The following is a 10,296-nucleotide window of genomic DNA, read 5'->3' as shown; positions in this document are numbered from 1 at the left end:
TAGTACTCCTGGTCCTTTATCATCTATGACCGACTCGCCCATTGACAGGTCTAGAGCTCTTGGTTGCTTTGATGACTCGTTAGTGTTAGACGAGCCCTTTGAGTATCAGGCAGGTTTCCATAGCAACACTGGTAACTCATCGGAGTCAGGTGAGTTCCAGAAGTGTGATACAATGCCACATTCTATAAGTGTGGCCGGTTCTTCAGTGGTGCCTAATAAGGCATGTCGTGCTCCTTATGCTCACTTATTTTGTGGTGAAGAGAAGATCCAGGTTACCTTTATTAGCGGAGCTTCAAGGAACTTGATTAGGTACTCTACAGTTCGTAGACTAGGTGCTAGTTTTACAGGTTCCCACACACTTGCTGAGAATTCTGGTGTAGGATTCATTGGAGAAATTTCCCTTATACTTACTCATTTTGATCAGCAGTTTCTGTTTGTAGGGTACGTTGTAGAGTCTCTTGAAGTTGAAGTGCAAGCCGGCACCCCTTTTATGGAAATGCATGATGTCATCGTCCGACCTGCCCGGCATCAAATTCGCTTCGGTGATGGACCAGCTATCGTCTATGGTCCACTAATGCCCGTTCAGAGTTCGGTTTTAAATGCTGCAAGTGAGACTACTCCGCGTCAGGCGTGCGACGATGCAGTGCGCTATGGTTCCCGACTGCCCGACCCGAGTCCAGGTTCGCATGCCACTGGCGAGACTCCTCCGCTACAGGAGTGCGACGTATCGCTCGATATTGCCGCAGATGTGAAACACCAGGTTATACCATCTATGCCAAGTCCTTCCACGCATGGAATTTAACAGCCTTTTGCTTCCAGAGACTTGGACAGCGGTAAATCCACACCGAGTCCTCAGCCCTCTGGTGATGTCGTACTGCAGCCCTTACTTGAGTCCTCTGCTGAACTCTCCATCCATTTGCAGCAAGTTGACGTTTATACATGTGTAGATACCCCACCTGAGGACTTGTCACAAACCCAAACAGCTACCCCGACATCTGACATTTTTTGTGGATACCAAGCCATCACCCTGTCCAACTCCGATGTGATCGATCGGTCTGATACAGTCCACTTACCTGTATGTGACAATTGCCCTGGACCCCCTTATTTGATGGAAGAGCAATCTTTCCTTTCATCGGTTGCTGACCTAACCCCTCATGTCGTAGGTGTCGTCTCTGATCCTGCTGTTCCCTTGGGTCCAATCCACACTTCCCAAATGGGTCCCTCCCGAGAAGCTCTTGGTGGATATCCAGCCACGGTTACGAACGTCTCCAGCCGGGCCCAGCTGGGCGAGACGTCTACCCCATGTGTCCAGAGGATAAGGGTGGCCCCTTGTTCACATCCCTACTTTGAAGAGATCGACATCCTTCCTGGCCTCCCTCCAGATGTTCTGTTGGCTCCCACTGGTGTCGCTACAACCCCAAGAAGCGCGCTCTTCACCATGGTGATAGGAGAGCCCAGTCCCTGCATAGCAGCCGCTCATCGGACAGGCACGGTATGTCATTCGCCTACAACGTCATATCTTCCGTTTTGTGGTTTCGCCTGTGCCGCCCCTTCGTCACGATGATGTTGTATCACCTGTGGCGCCCCCCAGATATGAACTCTTGTTAATAGCCCTTGTGATGATGACTACCCTGCTTGCTTTTTCAACAATACCCTTAAACTATTAGCTCGGCTTACCATTTCCTCTTATTTTGGACTAGCTTAGACACTTTTTACTTTTTTATTTTATACAGTATTGTTTTCTTCCTTTAACGGTATAATCATTTAATATATTTCTCTGTTTCTCAACAGGAGGTCTTGGCATGCTCAGTTGCCCCTACAGGGTTGTTTTTATGCCTTTTTTTTGTTTTAGGTATCCCCCCCCCCCATTCAGTGTATATTTGCAGATTATGGTAGCGGCTGTATGATGGACAGTAGTACTGATTTTTTTTTTTTCATTAATTGTATATTTTTGTACGGTTTGTCTCATTAAACTCCTTGATGTCACGCAGCTTTAGTTTGCTTGTGTGAGAATTGTATTCTATTTTATTGTACTTTACCTTGCGTGTGTGTTTACTTTTGAATTATATTTTGTAATCCCTATATTTAATTTTTTGTTCTTGCAGATTACATAATGATGCTTATTATATGCTGTTCATGCTTGTATGGTTTTTAATTGTGTATGTTTATGGTTGTTATTGCATTTATTTTGTTTTGAATATACATGCCATTTTCAGGTTTTAGTGAGTTTACAGGTTCATAGATGTAGTGTTGGTTTAGGTGATTACACATTAATTTAAGTTTTGTTGCAGGTTTACAGCGCGATTCTGAAACTTTATTTGTGTATGTACTGTTACATAGCTGTCAACTAATGTTTTTTTAATATGTAGCAGTAACAGTGACAGCATTCCTTTTTGCAGAATATGTTTTTAACTTTGATTGGCGTGCTTTATGTATACTTTATCCATTTTTGTATCGGAATGATTTTGTTTTATTTAAACGATGGTTTTAATTATGGATCAGTATGTTTTAGGTTATCAGAGGTTGGCAGCTCAGCTGTTATATTATTGTTAGTGTATAAGTAATATGCATTTTCCCCCCCTTAATTGAAGCTTATGTCTGCATGCTATACATGAGTGTCGCATTTATATTTCATGATTGATTTTTAATTTTTCAGGATTGCTTTCGTTTGATAATAGATGTATGTAGGTGATTTATCATGTTATTGTTGAAGGATCATCTTGTATGTTTGACTTACACCATTATTTTATGTTATGCTTAGACTTAGTATTATTGCCTTTGTTTACAGTACGTATTGTAAAACTTACCATATATGTATTTAAATGATATTTTCATGTGTCCCTTTTTTTAAAGGTACAGGTGTTGTATGGCTCTTAATGCATTTTAATGCATTAAGAGCAGTGTTTTGCTTGTGTGTGTTTGCGGATTTGCTGTGAGTGCCTTTGGGTGGATATTTTGTTTTTACTGGAAATTATTTGTTTTTAATTCTTTTTATGACATGCCTTCTGACATTTATTCGTGGTGTTTGTATGTCAGTTGGAGTTCACGATAGTTCTTTTATGTACCTAATGTGTTATTAGGATTTTTGAAGATTTTCTTCCATTTACTAATGGAGTATGAGGACGAATGACATTTAACCAAATTAGGTTGTGATAATAGATCAGATATAGATATTACATCACCTGTGAAGATAATTATTTTTGTAAGCATGTAGGCCGTTAAAAATAACCCTCCTGTGAACTATTTATATATTTTTATGTATCGTTTAAGTGCATTGTAAGTTTTTAACACCATTATTTTATAGATGTGATGGAATGGAAAGATCACATAGATTTACATGGTAATGAGTTAGGGTTTAACTTTAAATTTGGTTTGATGTTTTAATTGCATTTTGAAGACAAGCTGTTTACAAATGCTTATTGAGTCGGTTGATGATTTTAAAAGGCTTGTGGCTATATGTTTTTACTATACTGTTTATTTTTTATCAGATTTGTAGTTAATTTTTGCTGGCTTTGATGATAATCATATATAGGTACATTCCTTCTTATATTTCATGAATGATGGGAAGGAAAGGAAAGAAGTGGTTACGCCAGTATGTGTAATTACTACTCTTGTATGTAAAGTGTTATAGCGCCAGCTTGTAATGGTTCACGTGTTGAGGTTAATGTAAACAATCGTTCTATTTGCATCACCGTGTCAAATCATGATGTTCCTATAATAAATGGTAGGCACTTAATCAATAATTGTGATCGTAGTGTCTTTCCTTATTGTCGTCTACTAAAGATAAATCTATCCAAGGCTTTGATGTGGCGAAGAACATTCGCCTCGTGCCAAAATTTGATGAAGAGGGAGTTGATACATATTTTGTGTCATTTGAAAAAGTGGCCAAGAGACTGAATTGACCTGAGGAATACTGTACTCTTCTCCTCCAAAGACAAGATGTTGGAAATAAGTAGTCTTTGAATAATCTTTGTTATCCCTTGAATGTCCCAAGAGAGACAATACAGACTGCTAAACAATAGTGATTGCTTTATAATAGACTTGTATTGGTAGTGGAAATTAACAATAGGCTTAGCTATTTTGTTGACACTGTTGATTTCAATGAGGTCATTCAAGAGTCTTCTGGAATTGGACTGCTCCTGAAAGGACAAAGTTTTTTAAAGACAATACTCGAACCTTCCATAATAGTGAATACTAGAAACCTCTAGAATAGTGAATAATTTGTAAATAACGACATTACATCAGATCACTTCATCATATATCAGATCAGAACTCAGAGTTTCACGCCAGACTTTATGTCAGAGCCGAGTTTATTTCCACCTGGAACATTTATCTTCTGTGGAATTATTTACCCGCAATCAATGAACAGTTTGCAGTTATTTTGGGAGAGGAATTCTCAGTTCTCATCGAGATCATCAACCTGTTTAATGAACGCCTTTCTACCCATAGATTGCTGAAATTGACTGTTAATCATCATCAACATCGTCTTCACGGACATTTCAACTCGTTACAGTGACTCTTGTTATTCATCGTGCTTCAACATCAGTTTCATCATCGCCATCATTGTGGACTTTTATCTGGATTCTATCATTTGGATTATTATCGCAATCTCAAGAGACGTAAGATCGATATTTATTTATGTTTTATTTATGATTGTATAATTAATTTCCTGTAATAAAAAAGGAAATTAAAATCTAAACCTAAATTTTACTTGTTATTTGTTGCAGTATCGTAACACCTGAATTACTGAAACTAACCTCCTAATATACCCTACGTTACTAGTACTAACTGTAAAATTTCTATGAAGTAATTCAAAGAATTTTAATAACATAAGTGCATAGAAAAGCAACACATTCTTAATAACAAAAAGACTTTATGTGCATCTGTACACCTACATTCATCAATGCTAAAACACATTATTAGCTATTTATGACACCTGTATGAAAATGCTTCACCTAATAAGAAATATTTATAACACCTTTACAAAATATGACATCAACCTGGTACACTTGTACTCTAAGGGAGGGGGGGGGGGGGATCAAACGTTTCCAACGCTTGCTTTAGAAATATTAAAAAAATATGTACATTTTTATCTAGGTTAAATATTCACAACACATGAGCTATCTTTACAAATTCAGTCAAATCAAAGGAATTAAATTCAATAAAATTCTTCCCTGACAATATCCCCCACCTTAAGATAAAATTAACGGGACCTAAATTAAATGTATATCCACTTAAGAAATTTATGAACATTTTCTCCTTTAACAAGGTATTACTTAAATCTCTATCATAATGAAAAAGATAATTATCCATATGAAATAACGAATAATTCCTTATCTATTTTCAGCGATACATAAACATCCAAAGTAATATACATGTCAAGAGCTAATTATTAGCTGTCTGTAATAAAGTTTTTAACATATCCGTTTTTCACAGATTAAACTGTCCAAATATTGATTCGAGTTCTGCTAAATGGTTTTGAATCAGCTTGTTTTGTTTAAGATCAGTAAAGAGAATTATCAAATTCAGCAAACCTCTCGAATCTTTTTTTTAAGTACAGTGCTGCAAAACTGCATAGCTTTTAAAGCAAAAATCAGTAAACTTTCTGAAAACTGTATTTTCTTAACAAAGTAAAGTGATTCTTACTACTGTTGTATTATGGACTAAGATCCTACATCAAAAATGCAACAATAATGTTTACAACTTTCAAACAATGCTTTAATAATAAAGTCTTTTACAACTTTAAACATTACTTTGCTTATTGAAAATCAATCTTTTTACAAAAAAAGTAATCACTTCTTTACGATTGAAAATTGACAATTGACATATTATGAAAACATACAAGATGTTCCATAAATTGAGGGACAAAATACATGATTTAGGTTTATGTATAATAAGATATAACATGATTCTTTTCTTTCAAATACTGACTAATCAAGAGTATTTTTTTCTTTAATTCCTTCCTAACCGTGTTAGAATGCACTGTATGTTTAGAACACTTCTAAACTTGCTAGAAAGCAATGTATAATTTCGAAAACTGTCAATTCAAATTTCAACTATATATTCAACATCATTTCAAAATCGACAATGAATAAGATTATAAGAAGTATTACCTTTTCACAATAGTGTCATTAAAATGACTGAGGATTTTGCTTTCTTTTAGAGTGATTAAAAAAATGGCTTGTTATCTTAAGTTTGCAAAATAAACAAGATTTATCTCTTTTCTTAAAACTACGATTACAATCTTAATCAACTTAATAAAACATATCGGTCCTAAACAACCTATACTATGTATAACTAAGCCCTACCAAACAAAGTTTCCTTAACCTAAAGTTACAGAACAGCGAAGAGCCCGTTGAGACGTGAACGCTGTGTGTTGGTTCCAGGGTTCCTGAAAGAAATGAGAAAACTTTCATGAAGTAGCCGTCATATGTATATATAAACATATGAATAAAATGATCCATGTTTATATCATTTATATGTAATTTAAAACGTTGTTAATCTTATCTACGTGTTTATTTAATTCATTAACCCTATGATTATATTGTCTAAGCGCCTTGAGCATGTGACCAAAATTGTAAAAGACGCTGAATAATCCTAAGTATTATTATCATCGTAGGAATTAATTGTGCTAAATTCGAACTATTGGATTTGTACCAATAGAAGTTGAGCGTATAGGCTCATTCTTTATTACATATAGTTTTATTTGAATTCGCGCTCTCGCATTTTTGTCACCTGACAGCGCCAGTGAGACAAAACTAAATAAGTTCCATCCACTAAAGCCTTTTTCGTCACCAAAAGTTGTTAAACCATTGACCTGCTTTAATGAACTATACAATGAGTAATTTTATCTCGGCTTTCAGTTTTCACATAAACCTGGCAACCAATGCCTGAACCCCTAGTGCCTCCCAGTAAGCACACTAGAACGTACCTCCCAATGAGCGTACAAAATTCAACTATGCGAAACACCTATCCACCATACGCAATATCTAAAGCCTAGTCAAATTCAACACCGGAATCTATTCATGCACGTAAACTTGCATCATTCACAATTGCCTAATTACCAGGCGTTACCAAGGACGTAACCTTGTGGATAAACCACTAAACTACATGTATTATCAATATCAATAGACCATAGTGACACCATTAATTAATTCCTAGACATGGAAATGGGACCATAGCATTATTAATTCCTTTCAAGAATAATTTCAAATTACTTCAAGCAGCAGTAAATCTCGGTGGGACCTCCAAATTGTCACGTGGCGAGTGACTTTTTTAAATTATTTACCTCCTGCTGCTTGACATCAAATAAGGAATACGTAAGACTGATAAATACAGCTAATAAAATATTTAATCAAATCTTTTCAATCTTTCTGTTACTTTCTTTTGATTTTTTTACAATGATTAAACTGATAACAAAATATAACTTAATTTAATAATAGTTGATGTGAGCCCCCATCATCTCCTCTGGCCTGACATGCCCCACTCGGCCCTGTCGGTCGGTCCAGTTCCTGGCCTCCGCAGCTTGCGATGTCTCTTAATTCCACTCGGCCTCCGCAGACAGTGTTGCCCCTCGATGAGTAGCCCCTAGATCAGAGAGATATGGCTTCAACGAATTAGTGGATGAGATCGAGCCCCCAATGATGACATGAGTTTTGACGAATCATGTCGGTGGAGAACCTGCGGCAGCTGGGGTCGTTATCTCGTCACCGACGTAGTCCCTCAGTTCTAACTTCGACTGCCTATACTAACATCTGTAATCTATTCTAGCTTAGGTGGTTCTCCCTGAATTACTGAAACTAACCTCCTAATATACCCTACCGTTACTAGGACTACCTGTAAAATTTCTATGAAGTAATTCAAAGAATTTCAATAACATAAGTGCATAAAGCAACACATTCTTAATAACAAAAGACTTCCTGTGCATCTGCACACCTACATTCATCAATGCTAAAACACAGTATTAGCTATTTATGACACCTGTATGAAAATGCTTCACCTAATAAGAAATATTTACAACACCTGTACAAAATATGACATCAACCTGGTACACTTGTACTCTAAGGGAGGGGGGGGGGGGTATCAAACATTTCCAACGGTTGCTTTTGAAATATTAAAAAAATATGTACATTTTTATCTAGGTTTAAATATTCACAACACATGAGCTATCTTTACAAATTCAGTCAAATCAAAGGAAATGAATTCAATAAATTGCTTCCCTGACAATCATTAAAGGCAGCACCCCCATGAATCATTGTAGGTGTGAAAAAAATGAATGAATTAATGTATAATGATCTTCATTATTTAGTGAAAGCCCTACCCTTTTTATGGTTTGCTTGTCAAATTTCTTAGGATCAAAATTACTTTCATTTTAAGGTGAAAACCTTTTTTTTCTTGTCAAAGTTACATCAGCACCCCTAGTAGACCAAAAATCGTTCCACGAGCCGTATAAATGTAGGCCTGCATTAAAAACAACAACAACAACAAGAACAAAATGAAAAACAATGAAAAAAAATAATCGTCACGAGGACGAATTACGGGGACTGTCAATATTAGCAGAGAGATAGGTAATATGGAATTAATATTAATTGAATACTGTATAATAATATGAATATTATATAACTTGCATTCGCCATTACAGATTGTCAAGATGGAAATCGAAATACATCGCTTTACAAGACAGACTTGCTTTACGTTCGACCGAAACATATCCCATAGACAACAACGTGAAGACTGAACCATAATCTCAATTTGAATTTTGCAAATGCACGACTGGCATTTTTACATGTATATACACCCTTACTTTGCCAATTATCATGATATTACAACTTGAAAATGGAAAAAAAAAAACATATTTTTTTTTTACAGATTTCATTGTAACCTGTAACTTATCTATCTATTTACTTATTAATTAATTAATTAATTAATCAATTAATTACTTAATTAATTTATTTATTTATCTATCAATCTATTTATTTATTTTTTGGGGAGGGTGAGGCCAACATTTACGGACCCAGACTGAATCAAATTTGCATGAATGTGATAACATTATAAAACACAACGATTTTGTTTAGTTCCAACGCCATTTGGTTAACGTCATGGTGTAATTAAGGGTATAGCGTGAAATCGTATTTATGGTGTAAACTCTATCCAGCAGTAAAAAAATGGGTCTTTTTTAGTTATAGTGAATTTTATATAACCATATTTTCGCCCGTTTATGACCTTTTGAGAGATCTCGCACGCGTGCGTGCTGCAATTTTTGATGGATGCGCATTTCCTTACCTGAGTATTATTGATCGTAAAAAAGGTATAGAGGTATCAAATGTGACCTGCCACCCCAAAACCAACAATAAGTCAACCAAAATGAATATTGAGATTTTATTGAGATTGAAAATTAATTTCCTAAGCTTTAGAATGATATATAATATGTTAAAATCAACCAACAATAACCATTACTTGATTGAATGTACAGGATATTCAACAATAGCTAAAAAATAAGGAGATAGCAAGGTTTGAGGTTTGGGGTTTACTCAAGCATGAGATGTGCATACTGTGTAATCTCAGTGAAACTTCCAAGCAGTCTGAAAAATTAGTGTCCAAAAATCTGTTTTTCTTCAATTTCACATCTTCAAATTTTCGCAGTATAAAAAGAAAAATTGATTATTTTTTCAATTTGTTTTTTTAGACTAATTACTATTTTGGCTATTTTCAGAGAACCTTAACTGGCGACTTATGGGTGGATTTGGGGTGGTAGGTCAAAAGATACTGCTCAGGATTACATTATCAATGCATATGCATATCGATGACGACATCGTGATTTGATGACCTTGAAAAGCTTCGTAGAACATATCCATTATAGACATCCATACATGACATGAAAATGAAGTAACATGAAACGGTCTATTTCGAGATAATATGGGAACAAAATATAAAGTTGAAAATAAGGAAATAAAGAAAGTTCTGACAAAATTAAGAGGTAATCTGTCGTACTAATGACAGATTACCTAGAAAAAACAATGAAAATAACGACTCACTCTTGTAATCATTGCACAATTGTTCAATAGTCAGTTTTCAAAACGGGTAAGATTCACAACGGCTTAGTCCTACACTCACAAAATTAATTTGAAAATAAAAAGACCTGCAAATTTATTTTTGACTCTGTTTTAGTTTCACATTTGGTTCGATTAAAATAAAAGAATATTGGGCAAATTTGAATATAAAAACCCTTTATTCTGTTGTAATGCTTTTAAATTTCACTCATACACACCCCTTTAATTATTGATTAGTTAAATTCAT

Source organism: Lytechinus pictus, chromosome 4 (assembly GCF_037042905.1).
Source record: "Lytechinus pictus isolate F3 Inbred chromosome 4, Lp3.0, whole genome shotgun sequence".
NCBI classification, from domain to species: Eukaryota; Metazoa; Echinodermata; class Echinoidea; order Temnopleuroida; family Toxopneustidae; genus Lytechinus; species Lytechinus pictus.
The sequence above is the reverse complement of the archived record's forward strand: the minus strand, read 5'-3'. Positions refer to the sequence as shown.